A 23796-nucleotide genomic window follows, 5' to 3' on the forward strand; every position below is an offset into this window, starting at 1 on the left:
TCAATTCGAGGAAGAGGGTAATGATTCTTTACCGTTATCTTGTTCAAGGCTCTAAAATATACACATATGTGCCATGTACCATATTTCTTTGGTATTAACACAATTGGCGACCCACATGGTGATGTTCTTGGTTAGATGACCCATTTGTCAAGTAAATCTTGTATTTCTCTTTTAATCTTTGCATTCTCCATAACTGACATCCTATACATGCCAATGCTTAGAAGAGGAAAATCTTGCTGCAATTGGATCTCATGTTGGATACCTTTTCTAGGAGGAAATCCTTTGGGATCCTGAAACATCTCATCATATGTTTTAACAACCTCATACAAATCATATTTTAACTTTGTATGACATCCTTGGGAAGCTTCATTTTCAACATTCTCTTTGGGTTTGATCATCAAGAGTACAAATATCTTACTATCACTCACTAACCTCTTCATTTTTCCAACATTTACAAGTGAAAAATTGAACTTCTTGCTATGTGCTCTAACAATGTAATCAACTCCATTTTTGAACAAGTGATATTTGTTCTCTTGGCAATGAAATATGAATCTCCTATCATATAGATATGGGCTTCCCAAAACAGTACCACAAATATCAAGTCGAATGATATCAAGTTATACCTCATCTATAAAGTTTGTAGTGATGGAAAATCTTAATTTAAATATTTTTGTCACATGAAATTTTTCATTGTCACATATCAAACCTAAAGGATATGGTTTAGGATGAGGAGTTGTTTCCAAATTCAATTTCTTGATAGTGCCTTCAGAAATGAGGTTTCTTGTGAACCACTATCAAACAATGTATTTATCTTGGTATGATTTTAAATGACTCTAATGTGCAAAAGTTCTATTATTTCCTTTTCATGATGAGTTTCATTAAGGCTACTACTTGAAGAAATAGTACTTGAAATAGATTCCTTACCTTTGAATCCCATGGTTGTGATGTTTGTTTCATCCCCGGATTCATATCCTAAATCATGTTGTGTAGTTGCAACAATATTGTGTTTCCCTTTGATGTTAAAATTTTTGGGTCTCATTTCAGGATGAAGTTTCCAACAGTGGTCTTCATCATGTCCTTCTTTTGAACAATGTTTACAAGTGAGATTTTCTCCCTCTTTCATGATTCAATCGCTTTTCTTTCCTTTGCCTTTGAATTTCACCTTTCCTTTGTCACCATTCTTGAATGGATTTTTGCTGCCCTCTTGAGGAACATTCTTCCCTTTTGCTTCTAAATGAGTTTCCAGTACACAAACTTCATCTAGTTTTGTAGGGTGAAACAAGAGAATTATGTGTCTCCAATAACTATGCAATCCTCCAATATATTTGAGAAAAGTATCTTGAGAAGACAAATCTATGCCCAAAATCAAAGCAATTTTTTTAAATTCTTGAGTATAGCTTTTAACATTTTTCCCTTTAGCTTGCCTAAACTTTTGCCAATCCATAATAGCTCTCTGCATGTATACTAATGGATGAAATTGCCTTCTTATTGCAACAACAAAATCATTCCAAGAGGATAAAACCTTCAAAATAACCTGTTCCTTTGATACCAAAATGATATGAATATGTAAACTTGAATATTTTTAACAATTTGCAAGTGAAAATTATATGTGTTTTGGGTAGAGGATCAATTTACTAAACACATAAAACAAGTGAATTTTAACCAAATTTTACAGCCAAACAGAGAAAAATAACCATATCTGAAACACATAACACAAAACATGATAAAGGAGTTCACCCCTCTCTTGGGCTACATCTCTTGGTCCAACTTCCAATGTAGGGCCTCTTTCATTAAGTTCTCAAAAGTGTTTTTACATGGCTTTACAAAGCTCAAACAGTAGAACTATGTTTCCAATGGATCTAGCACTGTAAAAAACACCCATTTTGGTTCCTTCTGCACCTCATTTGGCCAAAAATTGAGTAAGTTATGATTGTTTCAAGTTTTTGCTGAATTAAAAAGCTAATCATCCTCCAATTCATCCCAAACCTAGCTTCTACACCCCAAACCCAGAATTGGTGCTCAATTCTTGCCTACAATCCCACCTAGTAGGCGAAATTGTAGGATAGTTAATCTGCCAACTAAGCCCCTAGTTCTGAAAATCATGGTCATGTGGCATGCATATGACTGCATACAGAGCTGATCTTCTCCAGCCTAACTCTGAGCCACTTTTCCACTACAGTTTGGTTGCATGGGCGCACATGTGTTTGGGGCTAGCCCACTGCGCACTCGCGCGCCTAGTTTTATGGCTGCCATATGGCCTTGGGGCTGCCCCCCATTACATTATATGCCCACGGTTCTTTTGGTTAGATCTAGTGTATGGTTTGGGTGGTGTCACCTATTATTTAACAAGTAACGTTTGTCACCTATTATTTAACAAGTAACATCGTAGGAAGGTCGGTGGAGGGCTTCGCTAGCAGGTGGTAGGTCTTGTGTTCGAACTTCGTAGAACCAGTTTGGCCTCAAACCATAATTTTACATGACTAATGGGAGGCCACATGGCAGCCAGGGATTGGCCCACATAGCTTCTCCTAATTGGTCCACCTAATCACAATCTGGACCAATAGAAATCCAGGAAATCAAACCAACAAATGACTGACACTTGTCTGCATCTCATTGGACCATACAAAGTACATGTACTATTTCAAGTCATTTCCAAGTCAGCGTAGAGGCTACTGACTAGGCATCCCTGCAAGCACATTTTTTAAATTTTATTTGTTTAGCAAATTTATCACAACACAATATCAGGAGCATGCAACATCAGTTTTGAGTGAAATGAGTTGCATTGGATTAATATCGCTGAGGTCTATCCAACTGTATAAGTTTCGAGCATTTTTTAGCACTTTCAATTTTGAGCACTAAACTGATCCATTGGATCACTCCTCCCCATTGGAAGCTTCTGGACTGCCAAAATACTACTTTTGGTCAACAAATAGATGAGGGAACAGTTCCGTCACCCTTCCAACATCAATCTATTTATCTTTTCTTCGATTTGTGCCTTTGATACCAACACGAAGGTACTCCACATTTCCTCATTTTGAAGTTATTTCCCTTCTATCAACAATGGTATCATGTTGCAATTCTTCAATAAATTCTAGCGAGAAATCTTCTATTCAAGGAATATGAACATGCTCCCCTTGATCATTAGTCAAAGGAGCCTCATACAATATCAAATTCTCAACATTAACAGCTGCAAACATTTTCATATAAGGAGGAAAATCCAAATAGAAGGCATTGTTACCAATCTTTTCTATAATCATAAAAATTCCATACCTTATTGGTTTCAACTTTTTACCTTCTTGTTTAACCCTCTCTTTTCTAATTTAAAGACAAACTTCATCTCCAACTTGGAAAGTGTGGTCAACAAGATGTTTTTCATGCCTTGTCTTGTAATTCTCTTGGCTTGTTTCCATCTGTTCTTGAACCATTTGATGCACCAATTAAACTTGCTCAATGAACCACTTGGCCTTATCAATGTCACTATGACCATCAATAGCAGCATCCTTCCCAGAGATAAAATCTAAATTATATTTTGGAAAGTAACCAAAGAATGCCTCAAACAGAAATGTTTGAGTCGATGAATGCATTTCCCAGTTATAAGCATGTTGAATGTAGTGTAAGTGTTCATTCCAGAACTTGGGATGTTTGCTGCAATAATGATGAATAAGATGCACTACCATTATGTTCACCGCTTCTATCCAACCATCAGTTTGTGGATGGAATGGTGTGCTCTTTTTAAACTTTGTGTCCATGAGTGCCCAAACGTTTTACCAAACGTTCCAACAAATCAAGAATCTCGATAAAAAATAATGGATTTTCGCAACCCCGAATGTATCTCATACATGTTGGAAGAACATTTGTGTAGCCTATTCAGCTATAGCCTACTTCTCACAAGGCATAAAAATACACAACTTGCTTAAACAATCCAACACCACATAAAGATAATCATGATTTTTTTTAAATATAGGAAATCCTCCTACAAAGTCCACATAGACACTTTCCGAAGGATGGGAAGGAACTGGAAGTGGAGTATACAATCCTAACTTTCTATTGCTAGGCTTACTTGTAGCACATAAAGAACATCCTCATACATATCATGATACACTTTCATTCATTATAGGCCAATAAAAATACCTTTGTAATTGTGCTATTATCTTGCCTACACCAAAATGGCCAGCAATAAGAGAAGAATGCACTTCCCTTATGATGTTGACTCTTTCACCTTGTGGAATGCATAGATTGCCAAGATGATACAAAATTTTATCATTCTTATGGTAATCCAATTCCTCTACTTGGTTGCCTTGACACAAAGTTGCATACATATCTTTAAAGTCTTCATCTAAAGCATATTGTTCAACATAGCTCTCAAGCATAATATAATTATACATAAGAATAATTGAAGCACTAACAATTGGTCTAGAAATAATGTCAACAAACTTGTTATAGGTACCTTTCATATACCTTATCACCAAGTGGAATTGTTGCAAGAAACCCATTCATCTGAAGTTCCTCGCTTGTTGTAGCTTAGTTATTTTTCCCCTTAGCTTGTCTAAATTTCTTCCAACCTATAATAGCTTTATGCATGTATGCTAATGGATAAAATTTCCTTCTTATTGCAACAACAAAATCATTCCAAAATGACAAAAACCTACCATGTTTCTTCATGTCCTCTTGAGTTTTGGCTTCTAATGGGCCTCTAAATTAGACATAAATTAAGGCTCATGCCTCTAAATTAAACATAAATTAAGGCCCATGACCATCCTTGAACACATTAAACCTCTATTTTTGCATTAGATAATGTATTTTTAATGTTAATATATTCATTAGGAAGGTTTATGAATAATTTCATATTTGTGCCTAATATTATTTATTTTGTGGAATTTTATGAGAATATTGGGCAGATTATGAAGATTTGGAGGAGGAGATAATTTAGGGACTTGCTCCCTACTATAGGAGGATCAATATTAAATAATAAATCAACAAGATATTATGGATTTATGGCACATATTGTGGAACTCCAATCATTGAGAAAATCTAGGAATGTGTTCCCTGCCATTTAATGCAGATTCCTAGTATTGGGAACCAGATCCACTAATCAAGGGATTTTGGTGGGGAAATATTCCTCATTTCGTGGGGAATGATTCCTAATCATATTTTATAATACCAAATCGAATTTTCCCCTAGGGAGAGATTTTTATTAGTCTTCTTGTGGAGAGAACTCATATTTTTGCAGCTCCATTGTATTTTCTTACAGGCATGTAATTGTATTGATGAAAATAACAAAGATTGGTGTCATGTCTAGCTTCTAAATCTTGTTCTCCTCAATAGATCTCTAATTTTCCTTTCACTTGGCCATCCTACGAGCCTCAGAGCCCTTTTGTATCATTTATTTTTATTCTTTTCACTTCTTATTCACATGCATCTCTTGTTCTTGTTTCTTTCCATTTCTACATTTAGTATTAATGATTTCTTGTTGTAGTATTGAGTTAAATGGTTAATGTATGTTCTTTTGCACAATCATAAGCATCATTTAATCCTTGGAAAATATTTGGAGGGTCATATTAATCATTGACATAGTTGGATTAGCTTTCTTATTCCCAAATCTAGATTTCTGGAATTCCTTTGTAGCAAAGAACAATAAATTTATGCTATTCTTTAGAGCATGCTAACGAGATTCAATCAAGTTGATTCCACTTGCACTAGATCAAAAACACATTATATTTAATAACAAAAATTACCCCATTCCATTTTCACTTGATTAAGTTAGGCATTTGATAGATTTACTAGCTCACTAATTCTCGAATTTCTCCATTTTAGACTAGTAATTTTCTATTATTTAATAATTATTTCCCATGTATAGATGAATTTGTGGACAGATGTAGAAAATAATCTGTGTTGTTGTAGGAGCATCTACATTGCAGGGAGATCTCATCTTATTGACCTCATCCAAGTCTCATCCACCCATGTCGCCAAAATCCACTAAAATCTCAATCTGGATTCTTGTTTTATAAGTAAAAAATCTCATTTCCATTGAGAAAATCCACCCATCTTGAAGCCTTTGCTTGATTTTTATGTAGTGGCCACCACCTCCATGCCTTATCCTTCCATTATCCACCTTTCCCAAGCTCCATTCCACCTTCTAGACCACTTCTTAAGCTTTCGGCCTGTTCTTGTGGTAAAACAGGGGATCTTATAGGAGAACTAGTACATCCTGTAGACATCTTGTGGGAAATCCTGTAGCAACCTGTTTTGAGACCGAATTGAGAAAAATCATCATTGAAGCTGGGATTAGGCCTCTAATTGACCTCCAAGCCATCAAAACCATTGTTACCCTCTTCCTCCAGACTTGTCTCCCCTGACAAAGAACAAGGAAAGATTAGCATTTGCATTTATAAAATGAAAAGATAAAGAAAAATAACTCTTTTTATTTCTTAATTAGCACATCCATGCAACAGTTAAAATTCCCTACATCAAATTTCATGATCAGTTAGTTTAAATCATCACATGTGATAAATAGGGTTAAGTTAGGTTTCTTTAACATTTAGTTCATGGTATTTATGCAATTAGAATATGTTTATTTCCTTGTACTTTATTTCTTGCAATAGGTTAGGGTTTCTATTTCGAACAGTTCATTTTCTGCAATTAGTTTAGGATTTGATTCAGTACATGCACTCCATTACATCATGATAGCAAAGGAAGGACACATTGTATGATGCACATATAGTTCTAATATCTCTTAAGTTTTTACGAACCTCGGGTTGATAATTAAAGTCAGTAGCCTTGTGATTTATAGCATTCTTGTTGGAATACCGAGGATCATCACTTTTTGGTGCCGTTTACGGGGAGGTGTCAAAGTATGCATTTTTTTCTTCCCTATTTGATTCATTTATTTTTATTTTTTTCAAAAATAAAAAAATAATTGCATTAGGCATATTTCATTTCAAAAATAGAAAAGTGCATTGCCTTAGTGTTTTCATTTAATCATAAAAACAAAAAAAATCTCCAACACCAACCCAACCCCCATTTGATGACGTGGTGCAGTAAGAGCCACATCACCATTCACTTTTATAGGTAGAAGAATAATATCGCAAAGAATGTAAAAGAAATGGATGGAGATGATGACAATGAGGGAGATCCTATCGGATTTCCCATTCAAGATACTGATGGTAGCATGCACATGAAGAACATCCCTCCATCTTTGCTGCCAAAATTTCACGGTCTAAGGTCAAAGGATCTGAAAACCTTTCTCTTTGAATTTGAAATTGTTTGTAGATATTATGGTTACTTATTAAAAACTCAAAAACTGAGATTGTTTCCAGCAACATTGAAGGATAGAGCTCTTAAATGGTTTATGAGTTTAGGGACTAATTCAATAAGATCATGGAATGATATGGAAAAGATATTTATAGAAAAATATAAATATCATAATCTTAAGGAAGAACTCTTTAGAACGAATCAAATATAACATGAGAGCCTTGAGGATCTAATAGAGAGGTTCATGTATAATGTTAAGAGGGAAAACCTACATCATTTAGGATCTCACACACTAAAACCCTCTTACTTAGAGCAATTAGGGATGAGTGGATTGATCTGCTTGATCTCATGAGTAGAGATGATGTATACCAATTATCATTTGAAGAAAATTGTGAAACATGAAAACACATATCTAGAGGAAGGGCAAGAGTAAGTAAATCAGCATCAAGATCGATAAGTCAAGCTAAACTTGGAAATTTGCTTGATAACCTTAAAACAGAAATTCTTAGGAATCTAAGTGAAAAAGTAGAAATGTTAAGAATGCAAGATGAAGAAAAAGAAGATGTTGATATTTGTGTTGTCCATACTGAATCACATAATGTTAAATATTGTCCATCATTATCAAGGTTGAAGGAATTTTATGAAGAGGACAATGGAGCAAGTCAATTGCCAATGAAACTATGTTATGTAGCTCCAAGAAGACCATGGTAGCCTATCCAACCTAATATAATGCAAGAGCCTAATTCACAATTTCAATCTTATGCACGACCATCTCAAAGTAATTGGAACACACCCTTTCCTTGGCAACATTGGCCATCTCAAACCCAAAACCAATATTTGCAACAAGGATGGCAAGGAACTTATGGGCGCCATCCACAATATCCTCAATATTCTCCTCAATATCCTCCATACCCAACTGCATTTTTTCCCTACCATTCACCTCGACCACAACCACAACCCCAACCACATCCATCTCAAATATCCACTCTCACTCAACTACCTGTACCACAATTTCCAAGCCCACACATTGAAGTAGCTCAACCCACTTACAATGCTGAGGTACAACACTTCCAGGCATCTCCTCTTGACCTCAATGGTATTCACCATAGCTCAAGAAGAATATTGCAAAAAAAGAGATTATCTTGGTAGCATTGAAGGACCACATCAAGAAGAAGAAGATTCAAATGAGAAAACCAAGGAATCATAGGTTGCACTTGATGAAGAGAAGACACTGAAAACAAAGATTAGGAAAGCTCCCTCATGGTTACTATCAAATCCTCAATGTATTCAAGAGAGAAATTAGCAAAAAGAGGAAGATTTGAAATTCATGGTAGAAGAAGACATGAAGAATGATCCAGATAAGAAAGAAAACCAAGGACATCAAAGCTATATTGAGGTTTGGTTCCAGAAAATCAACAAGACGAAGGATCACTCTCTTCTTCAATTATGCTTGATCCTTTCAAAGTCAAATCATTTGGTCTCTGATAGCTAGGTACATGTAAAATCATATATTGCAAGCCTACACATCAGTTTGTCTGTCATCTTGATGTGCACATGGCTCTATTGGAAGTATTCTTATACTTGAAAGTGATTTTGTTTTTCAAGTAGTGTAGGGTAGAAAAAAATAAAAAATAAATAAATGAAAAATAAGAGAAAAAAGTAAAATCTCAGGTGAAAACATCCTTTGAGGCGCCTTAGATTGGCTCATTGATTGAAAACCTCCATGAGGTCGTCAATAGGTTGAAATAAAAAGAAGAAAAAGAGGAAAAAAAAATCCTAGGTGAAAACCTCCTTTGATGCACCTAGGCAAACCTACTAGTTGAAAACCTCATGGAGGTGGCTAGTAGGCCTAGAAAAAAAGAAAAGAAAAAATAATAAATCTTTGCTCTATGTATCTCTTTTATGAAGGTAGGTGTTCTCCAACATCTGTTAGCAAAAAAAACAAGTTAGCACCAACAAAAAAATATAGGTCAAACCTAGTCAAAAGAAGTCAAATTTTGACTTTCTCCTCCTTTGCTCAAATGCTCCAACATGACCAAGGCCATGAAAATCCATCACCCTCATCTATTTCCACCATCCACTCATCATTTCCAAGCTTGTACCACTCTTTTCCTTGTTGTCCTAAAAAACTACAGAATGCTCTATTTTGCTACAGGAAACAGAAATACATACAACAGAAAACTATTTTTGTCATATCTTGTGATGAGCCTTGGTATTGCACCAAGAATGTTGTAACTCCCAAGGATACTGACATTAATTATCAACCCGGGGTTCATACAAACTTAAGAGGTGTGGACACTATATGTGCGACATACAATGTGTCCTTCCTTTATTGTCATGATGTAATGGAGTGCATGTACTAAAGTAAAATCCTAAACTAATTGCAGAAAATGAAATGTTCGAAATGGAACCTTAACCTATTGCAAGAAAGAAAGTACAAGGAAAGAGACGGAAATTCAATGCTAAATCACACCATTTCCTAATTAACTGCAAAGAAACTATGCTTTGCAATAATGCTAAATTATCATGAACCAAATGCTACTATCTAAGCATGGAAGTAAGAAGCATAAAACATCACTAATGTGCAAGTAAAGGGATTGAAATAAATATGTTTTTGTCTTTTTGTATTTTCATGCAAAATCAAGTTTGCAAACTAATTTCCTTTGGTGATATGGCAAGTGAATTAAGGATGTTGGAGGTTGGATGGAAGGGTTAGGAGATGGTTGGATGGTGTGGGAAACCCTTGGGAGTATTTTGGTGACTTCCTAGAGATTTTCTCTCAATTGGACCTTAAAATAAGCCATTTCAGGAAAACCTACATGATAATCTTGTAGGAATTACAGTGAACCTACAAGATACAGCTGAGAGAAAAATGTGAGGTGTTGGAGGTGATGAAAGTCTTAGGGAAGGTGGTATATGGGTGGAATGGAGTGAGAAAATACCTAGGATCACTTAGAACTCAAAACCAAAGTTGGGAGATCGATCGATTTGCTCAAGAAGCTTGGAGAAGTTTCCTTGTGAAATGATGAAATTGGTGAGGGTTTAATGACCAAGCAAATCAAATCCAAATTGAATGGGATAAATTTTTTTATGGAGCTGCAAAAATACAAGTTCTTTCCCTAATAACACTAATGAAAGTCTTCTCCTAGAGGAAAACTATACTTGGTACTTATACAAAATGATTAGGAAACATTCCTCATGAATGGAGGAAGCTTTTCCCACCAAAATCCCTTGATTAGTGGATCTAGTCCCCAATACTAGGAATTTGCATTAGATGGCAAGGAACACATTCCTAGATTTTCTCAATCATTCCCTAGAGAAAAATTCGACTTGGTACTTATACAAAATGATTAAGAATCATTCCCCATGGATGGAGGAAGCTTTCCCCACCGAAGTCCCTTGATTAGTGGATCTGCTCCCTTGATTGGTGGATCTGCTCCCTTGATTAGTGGAACACATTCCTAGATTTTATCAATCACTAGAGTTCCACAATTTGTGCCATAATTCCATAGTATCTTGTTGACTTATTATTTATTATGGATCCTTCAGTAGTAGGGAACATGTCCCTAAATTATCTCCTCCTCCAACTCTTCATAATTTTCCCAATATTCTCATAATATTCCACAAAAAATAAATAATACTACACACAAATATTCAATTATTCATAAACCTTCCTAATGAATATATTAAAGTTAAAAATGAAGTATCTAATGCCAAAAGAGAGGTTTACTGTGCTGAAGGATGGTCATAGGCCTTAATTATGTTTTAAATTAGAGACATGGGCCTTAATTTATGTCTAATTTAGAGGCCCATCATCTTGCAAACCATGCATCCATTTTCTAAGATGTTTCATGGCGAGATGCATATGGATGATGGTAACATTCTCATGTAATTTCAGCAAATTACAGTGCATAGTGTTCTAGAAATTGGCCTTCATCACCTACATCCATTTTTTATTTTCTCGATATTCATGCATTTGTTTAAAATTGTTTCATGGGGAGATGCATATGGATGATGGTAGCATGACCAAGTAGTTTCAACTAATTCTAGTGCACTGCTTCTAATAAATCAGCCTCCATCACCTTCAGCCAATTTTAGCTTTTTTTTAGATTCATGCATCCATTAGCCAAAATGTTTTTATGAGGAGGTGCATAATGATGACAAAAACATGCTCAGAAAATTTCAGGTCAATCCATTCTATCATTTGGGAGATATGGAAAAACCAAGTCGGCTATAAGAGGTTGTCCTAAATTACTACATGATCTCTTCAGGAAGGCTGAGAAGAAGCTACAAAAGGCTATATGATGGAGAAATGGGTAAAAGGTCAGGTATTCTTTAGGGAAGGTTGATATAGGTACCCCAACACCTACACATCAACAATAAGACAACCGATCAGCAAAATGAGATCAAAAAAAAAGAAAAAAGCAATCAAGAAGATGTGCCCAAGTAATTTGTAGTACAACAACATCAACTCAGTAGCAGCATGTATGTCTCTCCAACAACCATCAGGTAGGTACAGGTATGCAATATTCTTGACCTCTTCTCTTGAGCATATTATAGTTATAAATTTGTTTTCTATGCATGAGAGGTGAGGTTTTATAAGATGAGGATGGGTCAGCAGTCTCAGGTTCCTTCAACTAGTTAATTGCAGCTCACTCCTTCACTCATGCAATGTTGAAAAGTCAAAATTATGAAGGGTGATGATATCAAGAAATGTGGACAACAGTTAAAACAAGAAATTTTTGCAAATTCCAAGTCACCATAGCACTCCAAGCCCTCCATCCACTTCATATTCACTATCTATCCATCATTCATCCATCCCATTTCATAAATTTCAAGAATAACCCCTACACTCTGTCTCACTCTGAAAATTTCTTGAAAAAACAAACAGAGCACTCTCTCGATTTTTGCAAACCTACACTACTCCCTCTAAGCCCTAGCATCATCCTCCAAACCCTCTACATCATTTCTCATCACTTCCATACAATTAAAATACTCTGAAAGAGAAGGAATGGATGCTACAGGGAGACAAAATGTTGCTACAAGAAGGAAGAAAGGAACAAATTGTGCTAAAACCCAAAATTGTAGTGCCTAAGAGAGACATAATCAAAATAGAGAACTCCAAGGCCATTAGGCAATCATCTATGCCACAAAAGAGAAAAAAAAATGCAACAAAAGGAAATAAGGCATTCACCATCAAAACATAACTCAAACTGCAGTGATGAAAAGAGGCTTTCCAAGAGGTCTCTAATCTCTTTCTAACTTTTGTCCAAGGCCTAACAAATGTTATAGAAATGGGAGAAAGGAATGGAAGTCAAGTTGAGAGCCTAGCCTAGGCTCAGACTATCATTTATGCTTATGTTTCATATAGTTTTAGCAAGGTTTCCAGTAGGTTTCTTGTAGTTTTGACGGGACTTACTACAGGATGTCCTAGTTCTCATCTAAAGGAATTTTGAAGGTTTCAGAGGTGTTCAAATGGTGGAACAAGGTAACATAAGGTTGATAAGGATGTGGAATACCTTGCCAAACTGAAAAATATTCAAGAACCCATCTTGAATAAGGCGAAGAAGGCAAGCTAATGGTCTCAAGAAAGAGTGATTTTTCTATACACAAATAGATTTTTGGGTTTGTCCTTGCAGAACTTACAACCAAGATTCTTAAGAGAAAGTACTGACGGGTGCACAAGAGAGACGCCACTAGGGCCATGAATGAGGCACAATTAGGTCACTAAGTTGCTCAGAGGATGAGCAACACTTTCAACACGGGGGTATGATGGACCTCTAAATTTGATATAAATTAACGCCCATGCCTCTAAATTAAACATAAATTAAGGCCCATGACCATCCTTCAACCCATTAAACCTCTATTTTTGCATTAGATAATGTATTTTTAACTTTAATATATTCATTAGGAAGGTTTATGAATAATTCCAAATTTATGCCTAATAATTTTTTTGTGGAATATTATGAGAATATTGGGCAAATTATGAAGATTTGGAGGAGGAGGTAATTTAGGGACTTTCTCCCTACTAAAGGAGGATAAATATTAAGTAATAAATCAACAAGATATTATGGAATTATGGCATAGATTGTGGAACTCCAATGATTGGGAAAATCTAGGAATGTGTTCCTTGCCATTTAATGCAGATTCCTAGTATTGGGAACCAAATCCACTATTCAAGGGATTTTGGTGCAGAAAGCTTCCTCCTTTCATGGGGAATGATTCCTAATCATTTTTTATAAGTACCAAGTCTAATTTTCCTCTAGGGAAAGATTTTTATTACTATTCTTGTGGAGAGAACTCGTATTTTTGCAACTCCATTGTATTTTGTTGCAGAGATGTAATTATATTGATGAAAATAACGAAGATTGGTGTCATGTTCAACTTCTAAATCGTGGTCTCCTCCATATGTATCTCAGTTTCCTCAGGGCTTTCCATGCCAAGAGCCTCACATCCCTTCTGTATCATTTGTTTTTATTCGTTTCACTTCTTATTCACATGCATCTCTTATTCTTTTTTCTTTCTATTTCTGCATTTAGTATTAATGATTTCTTGTTGTAGTATTAAGTTAAATGGTTAATGTAAGTTATTTTTCAGGATCAAAAGCATCATTTCATCCTTGGAAAATATTTGCAAGGTCATATTAATCATTGAGCTACTTGGATTAGTTTTCTTATTCCCAAATCCTTATTTCTGGTACTCCTTTGTAGCAAAGAACAATAAATTTATGTTGCTTTCCACAGCATGCTAACAAGCTTCAATAAAGTTGATTTCACTTGTATTAGATCAAAAAAACATTCTATTTGTTGAAAAAAAGTACCCCATTTCATTTTCACTTGATTAGGTTAGGCATTTGATAGATTTACTAGTTCACTAGTTCTCGAATTTCTGGATTTTAGACTAGTAATTTTCTATTATTTAATAAATCTTTCCCATGTATAGATGAATTTTTGGATAGATGTAGAAAATAATGTGCATTTTTTTAGGATATTCTACATTGAAGGGATACCTCATCTTGTTCGCCTCATCCAAGCCTCATCAACGCTTGTCGCCAAAATCCATTAAAATCTCAATCTGAATTCTTGTTTTATAAGCAAAAATTTCCATTTCCATTAAGAAAATCCACCCATCTTGAAGCCCCTGCTTGAGTTTTGGGTAGTCGCCACCACCTCCATGCCTTACTCTTCCCTTATCCACCTTTGCCAAGCTCCATCCCACATTCTAGACCACTTCCTAAGCTTTTGGCCTGTTCTTGTAATAAAAACATGGGATCATGTAGGAGAAAAAGTACATCCTATAGACATCGTGTAGGAAATCCTGTAGTGGCCTATTTTGAGACTGAATTGAGAAAAATCATCATTGAAGTTGGGATTAGGCCTCTACTTGAAAACCAAGCCATCAAAATGATTGTACCCCTCTTCCTCTACACATGTCTCCCTTGCCAAAGAACAAGGAAAGATTAGCATTTTCATTTATAACATGAAAAGATAAAGAAAAATTACTCTTTTTATTTCTTAATTAGCACATGCATGTAAGAGTTAATACTCCCTAGATCAGATTCCATGCTCAGTTAGTTTAAATCATCACATGTGATAAATAGGGTTAAGTTAGGTTTCTTTTACATTTATTTCATGGTCTTTATGCAATTAGAATATGTTTCTTTCCTTGTACTTTATTTCTTGCAGTAGGTTAGGGTTTCCATTTCGAGCAGTTCATTTTCCGCAATTAGTTTAGGATTTGGTTTCAGTACATGCACTCCATTACATCATGACAGCAAAGGAAGGACACATTTTATGTTTCACATATAGTGTTGATATCTCTTAGGTTTGTAAAAACCTCGCATTTATAATTAAAGTCAGTAGCCTTGGGAGTTGCAACGTTCTTGTTGCAATACCAAGGCTCATTAGCTTCTCACCAAATTAGTGTTGCACCTTCCAATATAAGAGAAGTAAGCTGAATCTTGGTTTCATCATATTTGTTTCTTTGTATCCTGCAATACACTTGAATATGACAAACCCAATTATCCAATACATTTCACTCAAAACCGATATCATATGCTCCCGATATTGTGTTCTTATCAATTTGCTAAACAGCTAAAATTTTAAAAATGTTGTTACAAGGATGCCTAGTCAGCAGTTTCTATGTTGACTAGTCAATGACTGGACACAATACATGTGCTTCGTATGGACCAATGACATGAGGACAAGTGTCAGTCATTTGTTGGTTTGACTTTCTAGATTCTATTGGTTCAGATTGTGATTAGGTGGACCAATTACGAGAAGACATGTGGGCCACTCCCTGGTTACCACATGGCCTCCTATTAGTCATGTAAAACTATCGTTTGAGGTCGAAATTCCTCCACAAGGTTTGACCATGAGACCTACCACCTGCTAGCCAAGCCGTCCGCCAGCCCACCTACAATGTTACTTGTTAAAGTATGGGCGACAAGCCTTATTTAAAGTTTAAGATTTTGTATGTTGGTGGTTGGGGCCAGGCCTAAACCCCAGCCCTGGTCCCTATGCCCTTGGATCCAAGTAGTAGGACCAAGGGCCAGGGCTTAGCCCCAACCCCATGGTCACTGCGCCTCCCAAACAATACACTAGAGCCAACCAAAAGAATGCAGGCGGATAATATAAAGACGGCCAGCCCCAAAGCCATATGGCAGCCATAAAACCAAAAGTGTGGGCGCAGAGGGGACTAGCCCGGGACACGTTTATCCATGTGGCCAAACTACAAGGGAAAAGGAGCTTAGAGTTAGGCCCGAGAATCTCGACCCCCTATTCAATCATATGTGTGCCATGTTACCATGATTTTCGGAACTGGGGGCTTAGTGGGCGAACTAACCATCCTATACTTTTTCCTGTCGCGTGGGATTGTAGACCAGAATTGTGTGCCGATTCCAAGTTTGGGGTGCACAAGCCAGGTTTGGGCCAAATTTGACGATCATAAGCTGTGTAATTGAGCAAAAACTTGAAACAATCATAACTTACTCAAATTTTGGCCGAATTAGGTGCAAAAATAACCAAATTGGGGGTTTTTGACAGTGTTAGATCCATTGGCGACATAATTTTTTCTATTTGAGCTTTGTAAATCCATGTAAAAACACTTTTGAGAACTTAATGAAAGAGGCCCTTCTTGGAAGTTGGACCAGGATATGTATCCCAAGAGGAGTGAACTTCTTTATTTTGTTTTGTGTTATGTGTTTTAGATATGGTTATTTATCTCTGTTTGGCTATAAAATTTGGTTAAAATTCACTTGGTTTATGTGTTTAGTAAATTTATCCTCTACCCAAAACATATATAATTTTCACTTGCAAATTGTTAAAAATATTCAATTTTACACATTTACATCATTTTTGTATCATAGCAACAGGTTAGTGTGAAGGTTTGATTTGTTTGCAAGTGTTTTTCTAATGCTTACAAGTTTGAAGCACAAAAGAGGGGAAGGAGAACTTGTGGATCCAAGATCTCAAATTGTTTCAAGGAGAACAAACACACCTCATGATTCAATAGTCATGGCACATGAAGATGGTCCTTAAGGGATGCCTGGAGATGATAAAACTTTCAAAAAAAAACTCTTTACGATGTCTGAGATGGTTAAGGTTCTTAATGAGGAGAGGAATTCCAAATTGTATGGAGAGAGCTCAAAGCCTCCAAAAGGAGATGGAGGAAAAGGAGACAAGCCTCCAAAAGGGAATGGAGGGGATGGTGACAAACCACCACCTTCACCTCCATCCTCATCCTCATCTTCATCCTCATCTTCAACTTCTTCTACCGTTTCACAAACACCTCAAAATTCCCCAAGGGATGATGGTAAAACTCCTTTTCTTAAGCTTGATATTAAGTTTGAATTGCCTATGTACAATGGAGAGGTAAATGCAAAGAGATTGGATAATTGGGTTCGTCAAATTGAAGTGTATTACAGGATACAAACAATCAAACAGGATGAAATAAAGATTCAGTTGGCTTCTCTTAGATTGGAAGGTGCAACACTAATTTGGTGGGAAGCCAAAACTCAAGAGGACATGAAGAAACATGGTAAGTTTTTATCCTCTTTGGATGATTTTTTTTTTTTTTTGCAATAAGAAGGCAATTTTATCCATTAGCATACATGCCAAAATATATTATGGATTGGAAAAACTTTAGAAAATCTAAGGGGGAAAATGTTCAAAACTATACTCAAGAATTTAGAAAAAGGGCTATGATTTTGGGCATAGATTTGTCTTCTCAAGATACTTTGCTCAAATATATTGGAGGATTGCATAGTTATTTTAGACACACAATTCTCAGGTTTAACCCTACAAAACTAAATGATTTTATGTAAAGGAAACTCATTTAGAAGAAAGAGGGAAGAATGTTCCTCAAGAGGGCAACAAAAAGCCATTCAATAATGGTGACAAAGTAAAGGGGAAATTCAAAGGCAAAGGCAAGAAAAATGCTTCAGTCAAGAAAGAGGGAGAAAAGCTTACCTATAAACATTGTTCAAAAGAATGACATGATGAATACCACTATTGGAAACTTCATCCTAAAATGAGACCCAAAAAGTTTAACAAGAAAGGGAAACAAAAGGCTGTTGCAACTGCACAGCATGATTTAGGATTTCACTATGGGGATGAAACAAAGATCACAGCCGTGGGATTCAATGGTAAGGACTCTATTGCAAGTAATAGTTCTTCAAGTGGTAACCTTAACGAAACTCAACATGAAAAGGAAATAATAGATCTTTTCCACATTAGAGTCATTTCAAAACATACCAAGATAGACACGTTGTTTGATAATGGTTCACAAGAGAACCTCATTTCTGAAGAAACTGTCAAGAAATTTAATCTGGAAACAAATCCTCATCCTAAACCATATCCTTTAGGTTGTATATGTGACAATTCAAAATTGCATGTGACAAAAATATGTAAATTAAGATTTTCCATCACTACAAACTTTATAAATGAGGTAGAACTTGATGTCATTCCACTTGATATTTGTGGTATTGTTTTGGGAAGCCTATATCTATATGATAGGAGAGCCATGTTTCATCGCCATGAGAAAAAATATCACTTGTTTAAAAATGGAGTTGAGTACATTGTTTGAGCACATAACAAGAAGTTGAATGTGTCACTTGTAAATGTTGGGAAAATGAAGAGGTCAGTCAATTCTAGTAACAACTTTATACTCTTGATGATCAAACCCAAAGAGAATGTTGAAAATGAAGCTTTTCAAGGATTTGATGCAAAGTTAAAATATTATTTGTGAGAAGTTGTTAACACATATTATGAGATGTTTCAAGAGCTCAAACCCAAAGAGAATGTTGAAAATGAAGCTTTTCAAGGATTTGATGCAAAGTTAAAATATTATTTGTGAGAAGTTGTTAACACATATTATGAGATGTTTCAAGAGCTCAAAGGATTTCCTCCTAAAAGAGGTATCCAACATGAGATCCAATTGTAGCAAGATTTTCCTCTTCCAAACATTGGAATGTACAGGATGTTAGTTATTGATAATGTGGAGATTAAAAGACAAATACAAGATTTGCTGGACAAAGGGGTCATCAAACCAAGCACATCACCACACGGGTCAACAATTGTGTTAGTACCAAAGAAGGATGGTACATGGCGCATGTGTGTAGATTTCAAAGCCTTGAACAAGATAATGGTAAAGAATCGTCATCCTCTTCCTCGAATTGATTATTTTCTTGATCAATTGAAAGATGTTGTGTATTTCAATAAGTTCGACTTCAGAAGTGGTTATCAGCATATTAGGATTGCTAAAGGAGACACATGGAAGACAAGTTTCAAAACAAAGCAAGGTTTTTTTGAATGGTTGGTTATGCCATTTGGGATTTTTAATTCTCCTGCAACATTCATGCGAGTTATGATTGATGTCTTGAGGCCTTTTCTTGATGATTTTGTAATTGTCTACTTAGATGACATATTGATATTTAGCAAGTCTCGTAAAGAACATATCAGGCACGTGAAACAAGTCTTAGATGTCTTGAAGAAAGAATTTTTTTTTTTTTTAAAGATGTGTAAATGTGAGTTTGGAAAGACCTCATTAGTTTATTTGGGACACATTGTTGTAGGATGTTAATTGAAGATAGATCCCTGAAAGGTCAAAGTCATTGTTGATTTTCCTAAGCCCACTAGTGTAACTTAGGTGAGAATATTTTTGGAAGCATCCCAATATTGGAGAAATTTTATTTATAATTTTTCTTCAATTTCAGCTCCATTACATGCCTTGAAAATCATTAAGCATGTTTCTCAATGGGGATGAAAGTAGCAAAAGGCTTTTGATGCATTGAAGGATAGAATCAGTACAACTCCATTTCTTTCGCTTCCTAATTTAAGACAACCATTTGAGATACAAATAGATGCAAGTGACTATATGCCATGGGAGAGGTCTTGATGCAACATGGCAAGCCCATATGTTACTATTCTGAAACTTTTAATGGTGCAATAGTTAATTATCCTACTTATGACAAGGAATTGTATGCATTGGTGCAAAGTGTGGAAAAGTAGAAAAATTGTTTGATGGGAAAGGAAACTATCATTCACGTTGATCGTCAACCATTGAAATACTTGCAATACAAACTAATCTAAAACAAGCGAGGCACTTTAGATGGATGGGTTTCTTGCAGTAATTCCACTTGGTGATAAGGTATAAGAAAGGTATCTATAACAAGGTTGTTGACATGCTTTCTAGACCAATGTTACTGCTTCAATTATTCTTAAGCCTAATTCTATCATGCAGGAGGGTTATGTTGAATAGTATGTTTTATATGAAGACTTTAAATATGTATATGTGACTTTGTGTCAAGGCAACGAAGTAGAGGAATTGGATTACCATGTGCGTGATAAAATTTTGTATCATCTTGGAATGCTATGCATTCCATAGGGTGAAAGAGTCAACATCATAAGGGAAGCACATACTTCTCTTATTACTGGCCATTTTAGTATAGGAAAGATGGTGGCACAATTACAAAGTTATTGCTATTGGCCTAGAATGAATGAAAGTGTATCATGATATGTAAGAGGATGTTCTTTATATGCTACAAGTAAGCCTAACAATAGAAAGTTAGGATTGTATACTCCACTTCTGTTACCGGAATAAGTACCCTAGGGCTTTGGGTTGAAACCCCAAAAGAGCAAGAGCAAACTATAGTAAGAAACACTCATACAACTCAGGCAACATGTTTATATAAACAAACTATGTGATAGCGACCATACCTGGATGTCATTCGTTTGGGTAGTTCCAGCAGGGTTCAGACCATATGCAACTCCTGATGATCTTCGAATCTACAAATCAACCAATCTGAATATACATAGCAGCATATAGATAAGGCATTTTAATGAAATCAACTCTATATCATATAAGCAAGATGATTAGTTATACATCAAAATGGCATTCATACATGAATTACAATAGTATCTGATGCATACACAAGGTTAATCTTAGGAACAAGACAGTGTTTCTTTTTATTGTAGAAAGCTATAACCAACACTAAGAGAATTCACCTGAGTCTTCTTCCTCTGACTCCAAGCGGAACCATCCTCCAGATCTGTCTAGTCCCAGTCTTCAACAACCTCCTTCTATAACCAATACCATGATATCTCAAGCAAGTGGGAAAATATCAACACTCAAGGAAACAATGGTTTCTTGAACTTGGGGAAGTGCTTGAAGCACAGGGATACTTCAAACTCAGTCAGGGGATAATCTCAATATAGTAATTCTATCTCGTCTCCTCCTGAAGGCCTTGCCATAGAAGTCTATTTATACTTCTCCCAATTAGTTTTTTAGTTGGGAAACAGTTGGGCCACATGCACTAGGAGGTAATCAACAAGTAAAACCTGTGAACTCGAACCATAGTTAAGGAAATTTAATTTTTTAAGTGTTTTAACACATATACGCAGGTTGGGTATTAACTAACCCACATGTACACACTTTTATAACAGGGAAAAGTAGCGTACAAGGAGTAAAACACTATTTTTAAAATATTTCGACCAAGTCTAGAAGGAGGGGTTTCCCTAGGCCATAAACCAAGCATCACAAATACCAAGGATGATATTTGGAGATATAACAGATGCCCCCTAATATATGAGATCAGAAGGGGTACATGATGGCCGAAATGTATTAAGTATATGGAAAGGAAACTTGTCGAAACTGAGAAGGACCTCACCAAATTTCAACTTGCCAAGCCATCCAAAAGAGATCAGAAAGAAACAACTGTCTGAGGTGGGCATACCCATGCTCAAAGAAAGTAAAGCATGTTTGCATATCAAGTAGAAGTGGATCAACTATGTATAGAAGTATAAAATACTAAAAGTACGTAATGGATCATCTGATCGTGATCGAAAAAATACATGTCTAAATATCACATATAAGAAGATGATCAATGAAGTTAAAAGATGAAGTTGATCACTGATGTCAAAAAACTAATCCCAATAGTACCAAATGAACATGATGGAATAAGATGATACTACATCGCAACTCGGATGCCAGCATATAAGATGTCGCTGTGAAGGACTGCAACATATAATGTGGATGGTATCAACTAGCAGTAATAGGAACAACTGTCAAGTGAGCCAAAGAATGTTGATGCAACCTGAGGTCTTCACTGACCGCAGTGGTACATTTCTACACAATGGGAATAAATGATCTAAAGTCGACCATGTGAGAAATAATTTGATTATCGGTCATTGATGTATACCGTTAACAAACGCGAGACTACTCACCGATAACGAGAGTCAAGGTACCCAATACAATCTAACAAGTGCGAATGAATGAGCTGAAGTCAAACACCTGGAAGAATCTATCAATTAGGGAGCAATGATGGTTTCCCACTATTGATAGCGAAGGAATCTGCCACTGATGACTGCAAACCCTAAGGTACTGCCAAATGGACTCTAGATCTTTGCCTCAGAGCAATGAGTCATAGTCGATAGGAAAAGATCCACTAGAAGGAAGGCATTAAGGCATCCTTCATCAATCTAGTGTGAGTGTAACCCATAGGCCAATAATGTGGAAGGAATCGGACAAAAAAGATGTAGTAACCCGACTAAAGCACGTTTCCAGCATACAAAATATGTAGTTAGCACACGATAGAAACCCTCTGAACCAACCAATAATGAAAGTTGACACAGAGGTGAGAAGTCCACCAATAGGGTCAAATGGAAACCAAGGCATTGCATGAACCCCAATGTGTGATAATGAAAGCTGATGTCAAACACAAGGGAAACCACTCAGTTAAATACCCATGATACTGATCGATGTTGAGCACAAGGTGACCTATCAATAATGAAAATAGGGCCAAGATGTGGCTCTAGGCCTGCCCTTAGAGCAATATGTCATCATCGATAAGGACAAGACCCGCTAGCAAGAAGTCAATGGAGACCTTCTCATACCAGCATGAGCAAAGGACCAATATAATTGATGTGATGACGAACATGACACTAACAACCAGGGATGGCTAACTGAAAAATAGGTCAAGAGACACCGCAGAGAGGCTGACTGAGGCTTACTTCCCTTGAACAAAAGCACGACTCAGTGATGACTATATGGCAGCATATGATAACTCTGTATAAGTTCATCATGCAAGAGGCACGAGTGAACTCTCCATATGATTGGAAGAGGTAACCAATCAAAGGAGAACTAACTCAATAACAAGGTTAAGGCGTACCTAAGTCAAACTAAATCTCATCCAAAATGGAGGAGAGACTTTCTTTTGAGTGCTTTATTCAAGGGCGACATGACTGACTCTAGCTGCCAACAATATATGGAAATGTTGTCCCATTCCTGCTCTTTTTGGAATATATATATATCTTTTTGTATTTTTCTTTAAGATGGAAAAAGAATAAAATAATGCTATAATACAATGGAAAGAATGAGTGACAGAGAAACATATGATCTAGTTCCTGGGATGGGAACAATCCTATGCTCAATGCAGGGAGGCGAAATTGGTCAAGGACAGTCAAAGGGATGTTCCTTCCACGGGTCAAAGGGTGTGTCAAGTTGCAGAAGCTAAGTGATTGCATGGTTGATATTGCAAAAGACATGGTCAAATAAGTGGCTTAAACACGAGTCCAAGTGAAGTCGACTCAAGGCCAAAAGGTGCAAATAGTCAAAATGCAATGCAGCAATACAACTGAACACAAAGGAGCCTCTAGGGTATAAGGCTAGAAATAAGCGTAGAAGCAAGGAAAATGTTTCTTCAATGCAAAAGTCATGGCAGGACTAAAGAGGACTCCTGAGCCTACTCAGTAAAATAGCATGGGCAACCAATGTTAGTGAGGTTCTAACTATGTCGCCCATGTAAAGAATGGATCTACCATCGCATCATGATTTAAAAAATCAGCGAGTGAACATGGTTTGCTAACAAAGACATGATGGGGTTGACCCTATGGCTAATGTATTGCTCAATGGAGGCTAGTATGCAAGAAGCAATGGAAAAAATGGTTTCCCTAACCTATATGCCAGTAAGTGAATGATACCTGCCATGAAAGGTCAGTGGTCATGGGACAGAAATAGGATCTCGAAGAAGTGTCCAAAATACCCTGA

The sequence above is a fragment of the Pinus tabuliformis genome, chromosome 2_2 (genome assembly GCF_031772625.1).
Source record: "Pinus tabuliformis cultivar Carrire ecotype Pingquan chromosome 2_2, CPIR1, whole genome shotgun sequence".
Classification (NCBI taxonomy): domain Eukaryota; kingdom Viridiplantae; phylum Streptophyta; class Pinopsida; order Pinales; family Pinaceae; genus Pinus; species Pinus tabuliformis.